Source organism: Vulpes lagopus, chromosome 2, assembly GCF_018345385.1.
Source record: "Vulpes lagopus strain Blue_001 chromosome 2, ASM1834538v1, whole genome shotgun sequence".
NCBI lineage: Eukaryota > Metazoa > Chordata > Mammalia > Carnivora > Canidae > Vulpes > Vulpes lagopus.
The window spans coordinates 179,003,092-179,015,509 of NC_054825.1; positions in this window are offsets into that span (position 1 = coordinate 179,003,092).

The window sequence follows — 12,418 nt, forward strand, 5'->3', positions numbered from 1 at the left end:
TAGTTTCATTCCTCTGCGTGTGGCTGCCCAGTTTTCCCAACACCATTTGTTGAAGAGGCTGTCTTTCTTCCATCAGATATTCTTTCCCGTTTAGTTGAAGATTAGTTGACCATAGAGTTGAGGGTCCATTTCTGGGTTCTCTATTCTGTTCCATTGATCCATGTGTCTGTTTTTGTGCCAGTACCACACCGTCTTGATGATTATGGCTTCATAATACAGCTTGAAGTTGGTTGTAATGCCACCAATTTTGGTTTTCTTTTTCAATATTCCTCTAGCCAGGTATTATTATTTGTTTCACATTGGGATAATCAGATTCTTCCTCCAGGGAGTTTGTACCTGTGTCCAAGATATGACCGCTCAGCCTGGATTGATTGAGGAAATAAAAAACTTGGCAGCTGTGAAGTGGGCATAACCTGGAAAAACAGAACAAGGGAGAAGCTACAAGGAGAGGAGTAGAAATGGGAAACAAATAGAAGGTTCTAATTCCTTCTTGAGGCCTGGCTGCCTGTGGGCTCCTTGGTAAACTTCCATTCACTTCAAATGGACTCTTTCCCTTTTTTTACTTGAAAAATTTGCCTTTTTTTTATTGTGATGACATATGTATAATGTAAAACCATTTTCATCATTTTTATGTGTACAATTCAGTGATATTATATTCCACATTGTTGTACAACCATTACCATCATCCATCATCAGAATATTTTCATCATCCCAAATTAAATTTTTGTACCTATTCCTCTTTTTTTGAAGCCAGCTTGAGTTGATTTTTATTTTATGTAGACCATGGACCATAAAAAAATCCCACTAAGAGTCAGTAGTTCTTGGTCTGCCACCTACTCATAATATGATGATATGACAAGTCTGTGGGATAGAAATGACTAATCTATAAAGAAAGAACATGTGATTGGATCAGGAGTTGTGTTTTTTTTTTTTTAATCAGGAGTTTTTAACCTAGGATCTTCAGGTAGCATGGGAACTCTCTGAAATCAGGTGGAGCTCTTGGTTAATTGGTACATATTTTAGAAGAGAAGACCAGTAGCTTTCATTAGCCTTTTAGAGGGACTCAAGAGCAATGGAAATTTACTAATTGGTGGGTTTGATGATCTTTTGTTTTATTAAGTGAAATTTTTCCTGAGGACACACAGTCCCTGCTTCAGTGCGTTTGGTTTGCAGAGAAGGCTGTCAGCTGAGAGGTGCAAGCTGGGAAGCTAAGGCCACAGGAGATGGCCATCTGGCCAGAGGAAGCTAGTTTTGGGCTTCATCAGAGCCCCTTGTTTTCAGGAGAGCCCCAGGGAAATTGGAGCAGAAAGACTGAGGTGTGTCCAGGAGACTTTCTCCAAGGTGAGCAGCATGGTCCAACTCTATCTGGTCTTCCCACCCCAGGACCTCTCTGAAGCTCTGTGAATTAATGTAGACTAAGGAAGACCACATACAATGCCTAACAGTGTCTTCCTCATGAACTTGCTCAGTAAGTGTAAGCCATTATCATCATGAGGCAATGCAAGGGTTGGGAAAATGAAGTTTTTCTATGCTTGACACAGTCTTTAAGATCAGATGTCATAAGCTGGGAGATGACTAGGTGATGTCTCTGGCCAGCTGACATGTTTTGTTTAGCTCAAAGAATTTGGCAGGGGGGAAAAAGTACATTTATTGTCAATAACGAAATATGAGATTTGCAAAGAAGTACTGATTTTTAACATATTTATTAGTATTTAAAAAAAATCAGGTGTGGCAATCCTTGATTGGGGCTGAGCACTTAAGACTTCTCGGTGTGTCCTCTCTGCCACAGCCCAAGCAATTTTCACAGCCTCCACTGGGCTTTCTTGTTGATGTTGCTAGTCTGGCCTCTATGGGCTTTGCAGTCTATGACCTCTATCTTAGAGTACTGCACCCAATTTGAATCTAGGATGTTGGAAGGAGGTTTGAGCAAGAAAAGGCTAAATTTAATTGAATATTTTAAAATAAACTTTCTTGTTATTTTCATAGGTACCAGGTAACAGGAGAAAGGACAGCACCTGTACACTGGCTAGACCATGTCCACAGAGGCCTTGGCTTTTCCAATAGCTGCAGGAGGAGCTGGAAACATGACCTGCACACGTGGAAGTCAGAGCTAACTTGACCTTGACGAGGAGAGGCAGAGGAAGTCAGCGGGTCCTGAGCTCCCTCTCCTCCCCTGGCTGATTGTTTTTTTTTTTTTTAATAATAAATTTATTTTTTATTGGTGTTCAATTTGCCAACATATAGAATAACATCCAGTGCTCATCCCGTCAAGGGCCCCCCTCAGTGCCCGCCACCCAGTCACCCCTACCCCCCGCCCTCCTCCCCTTCCACCGCCCCTAGTTCGTTTCCCAGAGTTAGGAGTCTTCATGTTCTGTCTCCCTTTCTGATATTTCCTACCCATTTCTTCTCCCTTCCCCTCTATTCCCTTTCACTGAGATGCGGCTCCATGTGGCCTCTCTGAGGAGGACCTAAGTGAGCAGTCAGCTGTGTTTTGTTGTGGAGCTTGAAATTTCACCACCTGGTATTTTTTTTTCCTTTTTCCCTGCCTCGTTCTGTCATCCTCATTCTTGCTTCTCTGCGAATGAACCTCCAATAAAGCTTTAGCATGTAAGCTTTGCCACGGGCTCTGCTTTCCAGGGAAACTAGAATAAAGTATATATGTTCATCTTAGGCAACTTGTAAAATCCTGAAAAACATAAGGAAGACAATAAAGTAATTCACCCGTAATCCTTCCATCCAGTGATAATATTGGTGTATTTGAGGCTGTTGCTTCTCCTCCTCCCTCATTTTCTCTCTGTTATTTAAGCAGATGAGACAGGAAATTGATGCTGGAAATGGCTTGAAAAGGTATGGCGGGATGAGCACTGGGTGTTATTCTGTATGTTGGCAAATTGGACACCAATAAAAAATAAATTTATTATTATTAAAAAAAAGAAAAGGTATGGCAGAGAGAGGACTTAATGCTTGTCTTGCTGCAAAGAAGGAGCTTTCATATTGAAGGTACTGAATAAAAGGGCAATAAATTAAATTGCAAAATCAGAGAGATTCAATGCATAAAAGAACTCCAAGATTGCCAGAAGTGTTCTGCATTGGAGGGAACTTCTAGGAAGGAAAGCTATATGATCTCCAATGACTGAAGAAAGCGTGGGACTGTGGGTATAGAAAAACAAAAACCATGGCATGAAAGCAGTCAGGGCAGCACGTCTTCTGGCAGAAGAGAAACCAGCTGGAAAAAAAAATGGCTCAGAAGACAAGCTCTTGTTGGAAAAGAAGAGGGAGAAACAAGAGAAGGAGAAATAACGCAAATCGAGTTTGTGTTTACAAAAAACTCATACAGGGGATCCCTGGGTGGCGCAGCGGTTTGGCGCCTGCCTTTGGCCCAGGGCGCGATCCTGGAGACCCGGGATCGAATCCCACATCAGGCTCCCGGTGCATGGAGCCTGCTTCTCCCTCTGCCTGTGTCTCTGCCTCTCTCTCTCTCTGTGTGACTATCATAAATAAATAAAAAAATTAAAAAAAAAAACTCATACAATTAATTGTCTTTGAATTTTCATAAGAGGCTGTTTGGCAATGGGGAAAAGGAATTGTAAATAAATATGTATACTACGTAAATACATTTGCAATAAGACATAGGCCCGAGACTGCAAGGTGCTCAATAAGATGTAATAGCAGTGTAGCCCGGCACTGAGCTAAATAGTTCCGCATTGGTGTTGTTTGCTAATTATTTCTGGAGGTGACTCTGCATGGATGGCAATAAAAGTTTGGGGGAATGTATTTTTGATTGACCCCAAAATGATTTTGCTGCAAAATTCAAATGTGGTGAGTATAATGTGCAGTTTATACTCCTCAAGAGAACTCTATAGATTTTCATATCCCATTTACATCAATAGCCAGATAATTTATCTTGATTATAAGGAGTACTGAAGGAGGTATTTGTCATGTGCTGCTTATTATGGCACTTCCAAATAAATTAAAAGCTCCAAAGATATAGAGGTTTTAAAACCAGCCATAGAGCTTGCACAGTAGCATTTGTTTCGATAATCAATAGTAAATGATCCATGAATTAGAAATGCTTTCTTAGAGTGATCATAATGGCTTTTATTCCTTTCCTTTCCAGCCTGATAACAATCAGCTTTTAAAAAAAAAAACATGTCTGAAAAAAAAAATAAAATAAAATAAAAATAAAAAAACATGTCTGAACTGGGTGGCTGTTTCCCAAGAAGCGGCTGCATCTATGTGTCTGAGTCCTGGGTGCTGACCACTGGGCGGGTGCAGAGCCTTGTGCCACGTCAGACACTGCACAGCGGTGGCCCCTGTACCAGCTCCAGCCCTCAGGGATAAACGCACTTTGTACGCTGTTTAAAATTGTTTTTTAATTCATTGCCAATTTTTTTTTAAGATTTTATTTATTTTATTCATGAGAGACAGAGTGAGAGAGAGAGGCAGAGACCCAGGCAGAGGGAGAAGCAGGCTCCATGCAGGGAGCCCGACGTGGGACTCGATCCTGGGACCCCAGGGTCACACCCTGAAATGAAGGCAGATGCTCAACCATGGAGCCCCCCAGGTGTCCCAAGAAAACAGGCTTCTGATTTCTCTTTAAAAAAATCAGAAAACTGGTGTTAGGTCTGGTTCTTCTATGAGCGTGTGCCACGGCTGAGGGTGGCCGTCTCTTTTCTAAATGGGGATGAGTTCTGTAGAGAGCATGTTCCCCCTCCTGCCTCCTCTACTCATTTTTTCTATCTTTCTGTGTCTGTAGCCATTGAACTTGGGATCATTGCTCTATCCCCATCAGCTTTTACCCCTTAAATCTCCACCCTTATGAGCCGAATTGTGTCCCTTCCAAAAGTCACATATTGACGTCCTACCTGTAGTCCTACCTGAGACTGTGATCGTATTTGGAGACAGAACCTTTGGAGAGTTAATTAGGTAAAATGAGGTCATATGGCTGGTCCCTAATCCAACACGACTGGTGTCCTTATAAGAAGAAGAGAGTAGGACACAGACACACACAGAGGGGAGACCATGTGAAGACGGAGGGGGAAGGTGGCCCTCGCAAGCCAAGGAGAGGTCTCCCTGAGAAGCCAACTCTGCCAACATCTTCATCTTAGACTTCTAGTATCCAGGACTGTGAGGGACTAAGTTTCTATTCTTCAAGCTACCTGGTTTGGGGTGCTTTGTAAAAGTTTATCACTGGGCTCAGCAAAATGAGGGCTGTCCCTCAGGGCCCATTCTTCTAAGGAGCGAGGAGTGTAAGGAGCTGCCACCATCACTGGGCCCGTCGCCCTCATCCGACCATCACCTCCTAACCTTTTGGTCTTTCCCAAGCTCTTTGGCTACATTTTGTGGGAATATCGGCTAAACAAACATATAAGGCTATTGGGAAGCTCGTGCCCATTTCTTCAGATGAGAAGACCAAGCCCGAGGAATCTGCCGGCCCCGACCCGGGGTGCCACCTGTCCCGGCGCAGCGGCTTCCTGAAGCGCTGCCTCCCCCCTTCCTTCTCCTGAGGCTGAGACGAGAGGCTGGAACAGGCTCAGGGGCCCTAATGGATTGTTGTACGGTGTCGGGGCCCCGGGGCCGGGACGTGCTCCGGGGACCTTGTCCTCGGACATCACTGCTTCGAAGAGCCTGTGCGGAACGCGGGGTGCAGCCTCTGACAGGGGGTGAGGCTCATGTTATCACTTTATCACTACCTTACCCTGGGGCAAGGGAGCCTTGCTGTTGACACTCCTGGAAGTTCGAGTCTGGGACATGTCTACATGGGGAGGAGGCTGGGGGGGCAGCGGGGGGGTCCCCGGTCCTGAGATGCTGGCCTGTCTCGGGGCCTCTGCGTCGTCCTATCCATGAACAGAGGAAGGATGAGGTGTGGAGAGCAGAGGAATGTTCCAGTTGTTCTGAGTCGTCCTTCATGGGTTCTGTGGTTTGGGGCGCCCACTCCACCCCCTCAGCCTCCCAGACTCCAGGGGCATCTGCCTACTTCACGGGGTAAAACTCATCCCAAACGTGTGTTCTTTCTCTGAAAGCTTTGGAAAATGGGGCCCATTGTAGGGCTGCCGGCAGACCCCGCTGCGCCCCAGTGAACCCCCCATTACCCCTTGGCTCCCCCACTGCTCTCTGATCCTCCCTTTTCGGGACCCTGCTCTTCGACTCCCCTCCGAAGCTTTGCCTTGTCTTATTTCCTTATGTGCCTGGCCGAGGACTCAGGTATCAGGTACGTGGTCATTTCATCGTAAATCCTCTGTCATCGGTATAATGTGAAGATGGGCTCATCCTCCTCAGCTCACCTTGGGTGGCCTGGAACGAACTGAGGCGGAGAGAAGATGGAGACAGAGGGGAGGCGGAGAAGGCAGCCACGGGGAAGACGGTGGAAGAGAGAGAGGATGAGTGAACCGCGGAGAGAGGGAGAATGTAAATGAACGACAGGAAGGGAGAGCCGGGGAGAGCCGCCTTCGCTGGTTGTTCCTCCTCATCAGTCTTGGGGAAACGAAGAAGCTCCTGAGAGATTTGCTTTCCTATGACACGTGAATCAGGTCACTCATCCTTCACTCCCAAACCTTAGAAATCTTTAGACTGCGTGCATTTGTGTCAAAACTCACTCGGTTTCACTGAACGCCAACCCAAGGTCATCAAGGGCCTCCACGTCCCAGGTCTCACGCCCCAGCAGGTCACAGTGGATAAGGTGCAAATGACCAGACGGGGCCATAATGCTGACGACATGATGTGCGCAGGATTCCTGGGAAGCACAGGGGTGCAGGGGGAGCTGGGGAGGCATCAGCTCTATCCCAGGAGGCTGCCCCACGGCTTTGGCCTCCCCATCCCCAGTAGACCCGGTGGGAATTGGCATCACCCCATTCTCCCGCCCCCACCCCCAGGCACTGTCTTAGCTGGAAAAAGAGGGGCTGTGAGGTCTTTGCCTTGCACAAGAGGCTGCCGTTGGGCTGTTACTCCTCTCACATCATTCCTCGGATGCTGAGGTGCCACTTCCTGGGGCTGGTGGCAGAGGTAAGTGGAGCAGAGAAAAACGCTCGTTTTCATTGTTTGGGGAGAGAACGTATCACATCCTTTGGGAGGGCAGCTGCTCTTGGATACACTTGGCTGCTTTTCTGCTTGTGAGACAGCTACTCTGTGGGCAAGACGGGAAGTCTGAATGGGGAAGAGGGTGCCCAAGTCTTCCCGCGGACGCTGCCAGGGGCAGGCCCTCCTGCTCGGAGCTGCTAGGGGCAGGGCCAGGCCCTTCAAGCTCTGTCTCTGGAGCCATCGCTTTCTGCCACTGAACAGCCCCTGTGGGCAGTGGGGAGGAAGCACGGGCTGGCAATAAGGACATGCTTGCTGTGTCTGGGGACCCCGGGCATGGTTTCTCCACTGGCTGAGCCTATGTTTCCCATTTTAAAAGAGGGGCAGAGACCTGGCTTATTTAGGTCACGTTGTGTGCTGCCCTCTAGTTCCTAACATCCTGGGGCTCTGGGACAAGTTTGAAGTAAACGGCAATAGAATAAATGCAGAGACATAATGCAGAAATGAACTGAGATGGAAAGGAGATGGAGGGCAGAAGAGAGGGGCAGAGGGGAGGCAGAGAGACAGCAAAGGGGAAGATGGTGGAAGAGAGAGGATGGAGGAACCACAGAGGGAAGGAGAATATAAATGAATGACAGGAAGGGAGAACTGTCTACCGTTTGTTTGGATTCTGCTGGTCTCTGTGGTGATGAGGGAGGGAGCAGGATGGTTGGCCTTGTCCTTCCTGGGAAGAAGCCCAGATTGCAGCAGTTGTGATGGGTCTTCTCTCCACCGGGCCTGCCTTTGGCCGTTTGCAGGGGTGGGGTCAGCGCTCGAAGACTGCCTCTGGCCCCCCTGCTGGATGCAACTGATGACCTTCCCAGATCAAACTAGAGTTGCCTCTTCTTTCCTCCCAGAGTTCCCGACACTGCGTCTTTTATAATTCAGCTCATTCTGGCCTCCCCCTCTGGATTGTAAACTCCTTGAGGGAGGTCCAGCTAGACTAGGGGTCTTAAACTTTATTGTGCCACAGGCCCCTTGGACCAAAACCAATGGACCCCTTCTCTGAATATTTTTTAAAAATTTTAAAATATTTATTTATTTATTTTAGACACAGAGAGAGAGAGTGCAGAGCAGGAGGGAGAGAGAATCCGTGCTGAGTGCAAATCCTAATGTGAGGCTCAATTTCACAACCCTGGGATCATGACTTGAGCTGAAACCGAGAGTTGGACGTTTAACCAACTAGGCCCCCCAGGTGCCCCTGAATGATATCTTTAAATACATGAAGTAACATACAGAGATTTGCAGAGAAAATCAATTATTTTGAAATACAATCATCAACATCTATTAAAATGTAACATAATAAGAAATATGCTTCTCTATTAATACATTACAGAACAGGATATAGCAGTGGGTCTGAGAAGTGTCATAATTCCAAAGTAAAAAAAAAAAAATCCAAAGTAGTGATGAGTATAAATGTCGCAGTTTGACATTGACAACAACCGCGATGTGACGTGGAAACATCTGTGGCGTGTATTGATGACAAAGTCATGGGAACTCCTACTGAGGCAACGCTTAATTTCCATTAGATGGAAGTAAATACAGAGGAATGATTTTTCCATCTGTGTCCACAAACTCACTGGAATCCACCCAAGGACTCCTTGGAGGGATCTTTGTTCCCCCGAGTTAAGCTCCGTGCTTGGGCCTTCCTGCTCCTGCCTGAGCTCCGGACACTCTCCCCCTTGCTCTCCCTTCCCCAGCGCTCCGGCCTCCTGGCAATGCCTCTCTGAATGCATCAAATTCTTCCCAAGTCAAGGTCTTTTCGCCTCGAACGTCCTCTCAGCCTTCACTTGCTACCACGTTCTTCGTATCTCCCACTTACTCAAAGCAAACTCCTCTGGAGTCCCAGGCTACCTCTGATCTTTCCTGGTTTTCTTTCTTTCTTTTTTTTTTTTTTTTAAGCTTTAATTCACTTTTATTTTTCTTGTATCCTGGTTTTCTTTCTACAGAACTTAGTCCCTTGCTTTTGTAGTATTTATCACAATTTGCAATTGATCATCAAACAAATGGAAATGTGAATAAATGCACACCTACCCACCTACCCACAAAGACTCTAGGCTCCACGGAGACAGTGACCGCGTCTGGTTTGTTCTTTGCTGTAAACTCAGAGCTAGAAGGAGACCAGTGAGTGATGGTAGAATGGATGAAAGGATGGGTGAAGGAATGAAGGGTCGGGATGCTAATTCGCCTTTGGACCTTCGGTGCTTTGGGTGCTCATTTAATGATGGCTGATGAATTAAAAGCTAACTGGCTGGATAGAAATTTGGAGTGTTGGGGGGGAGGCAATGCTGGCGAGGACCCACAGAGGCATCAGGACCCAGTATGGTCCCAAGCTTTGCCAAAACACTGTCTGCCCGGCTCTAGCTGTTTAATTCACTCAACATTCCTTTATTTTCATATTCTGTCTCCATCTTTCTGGTTTGAAAGCGGCCGATGAGGGGGACGAGTTTTGAGCACTCTGTCCATTGTTGTAGAACCCATCCTTGGACTGTGTCACCATCAGAGCCACCTCCTGGGGGGCTTGGTGTCTTGAGGAGCTGGGGTTGGACTGTGATACGAGGCCGAGTCCACTAGAGCAGTAAGATCCGTCTCCACTTTGAGGATCTCAACGTGGGACTCAGCCCCTCCCACACAGCTTGCCCGTAGTTGATTTAAGTTCTTTTGATTCACAAGTAGTTGTGCCTTGGACACTTATTTGCTGCTATCCAGTGCGTGAGCCATTTAGCTAACTCTGGGCAATGAGACAGGGAGTCTGGGTGGAGGTGAGGGCAGGAAGAGAGCAAAGGAGAGAAGGGGGTATGAAGGCCAAGTCCTTACCTCCGCCGGGATGGCTTCCTGGCCAGGGCATGCGTTTGTCCTGCTTCCCTCAAGCAGCATTCACACGACTGAGTCCTGACCTTTCCTTGCAGAGAAAAAAGCCAGATCCGTGAAATTAAGGCAGAAATCCAATATTCATGAAGTTCTGATTACCCACAAATAGGATAGTGTCTTAAACTATATGGTGTCAGAATCGCAAAGAGTTTTGATAAATATGTATGTTTATAGGCCCAAACAGAAGTGGAATAAAGACTAGTTGCTGAATAATTCTGCATGAAGATGTAAAGCCGAGCTTGCCACAGCCCATTTATCACAGGGTGCGGGTTTGGGTGAGTCGTGATTATCTAACATAATTACCCATGGCATGCAGCATCATGAAACCCAGCAGACATCCTTGCCAACTGCGGATGGGGAAGGGCTTTACTCGGAAGCGTGGCAAATTCCCAAATTATTATTTAGCTTTTCGCAGTTCAACTTTGAGCCACTTTTCGTAGGTGCTAATTAGGGTATTCAGGGTGCCTGCTGAGGGCTGATTAGGTACCTATTGGAATTAAAAGTTTTTCTCCCAAACGGCAAATGAACTAGATATTGTTAAATAAAACATTATGAACCAGAAATCGGTCATCACTCACGCTTACCTTCATTTTTTGTTTCCTTCGTATTCAAGGTCCTTTGAAGGAAGCTCTGAGAAAACACATTTGAACAATTCCCCCTGCCCCAAATATATTCCCCTTCTGAAGTCAAATGCATCCACCAAAATATGTTCCATTAATTAAAAGTACGTCTTGTAGGACTGAAGGAGAATTTAATCCACAAACTCCGGATTAATTTCGCCTTCAGACATCTGTTATATAATGTCTCTTAAAGCAGCAACCTCATTTGCTCTCAAATGCTTTCCTTTAAGTGCTTTTTGGCCTTGGGCAAGGAGATTTGCATCTACCATTTGGGGACCAGCAAACAAATCTGAGACTTAGAGCTACTGGGGAAAGAACTGCTGCAGAGGACCACGTTGAGTTTGCAGAGAATGAGTGAGCGGGTCCTCTAAAGTCTCCGCTGGGCAGAGTGATCCCTGAGCCCTCCAGCTCACTCCTTCTCCAGCGTCTTCACCAGATTTTCTGTCTCCAGTGTTTCTCTCCTCTCAGTTCTCCCTGGACAGACCCAGTAGATGGAATTTTTTTTTTTTTTTTGACGTGCAGTTTTTGTCATCTCCCGTGTGAGAGTACAGTCTGACTTCCCAAGATCGCCATCCTCATCTTTACGGTGCTTTGACTAAACCTCTGCTTCCTGCGTAGAAATAGGCCCAGGACCTTCACCTCTGTGTGGCTTCGTTTGGATCTTCCATGGCCCAGAAGTGGAATGCTGTTGTCTTTGCCCAGCCCTAGACCCAAGCCCTTCATGGGCCTGCCCTGGATCTTTGTTATAGAATCTGATTCTTCTCCTTAGTGGCAATGCCTCTAGTCAAAAGTCACCAGGAACACACCCAGAGATGACAGGTTGGGTCTCTTGCTCAATTCAGTGAGGGACAATGCCCACCGTGGGGAATGGCGGGGTGTCACAATAAGAGCATAATAAGAAAAACTATATTAAACTTTTGGCCTTTGTCTGGGCAATTTTGGGGAGGATATAAGGAAGTAGGTGTTCTGACTCGGTGCTGTCAGAAAGCAGGAACAATCTTGTGATCAATTATCTTAATAATTGTGATCAATGGGGAGGGCAGACTAGAGGAAGGACAAAGCTCTGCTTGGTGAAGAAGCAGTACTCAGTCATCTTAGCCAAGAGAAGGGGATATCAAGTGTCACATGGTTTGTACAATAACCTAGTTTTTGCCTGATTTTGTCATGTCAGAATGGCCCTGTCTGACGCTGGTCTTCTGTGAGATTGTTTCCATCCAATAGGAGAAAGACATGACCTAACTGTGAATGTCGGACCAGTTCCCAGATGTCATGGTCTGTTTTGTTTCTTTCTCACTTTCCACAGAGCACTCAACGAACTCTCCTTTTGGCCCCTTCCACCTTATGCTTCATGCCATGATCCTTAGGTCGTGGCTTTTTTCTTCACTGGATTCTGTGAGGTCCCTGAGGCCTGGGTCGGTCTGAGCCGAATCTCTCCTTCACAGTGCTAATCCTGAGGCCCTTCCTCTGCAAAAGCAGATGCAATTAAGCATCTCAGAAAATGGGTGGGAAAATTTTAAGGCCTAAAGGGATGGCAGCTTCACCTAACCCTTGAATTGCATATGGCAGTTGGGGCAGCTGGTAGCGTCAACCATTATTGCTCTTCTCCATCTTGACGGGAATGCTCTGGCTGATGAAAAATATGTTTTCCCCTCCTGATCCACTTCTTGCTCTTTACTCTTCAGCTTCCAGCAAGCTGACCTGTAAGGATTTCATCAATGGGCTTACCTGCCCTCTGGCTTTTGGTGGTTTTGGCCAATAAGAAGCACTAGTAGGAGATCGGGGAGAAGAATGAGAAGGGGTTGGGGAATCATTGCCATGGTTTCCTCCCAGCCTGGCCACCGTTGGCAGTGATTGTGTCCTGTGGGTGGTCTCTC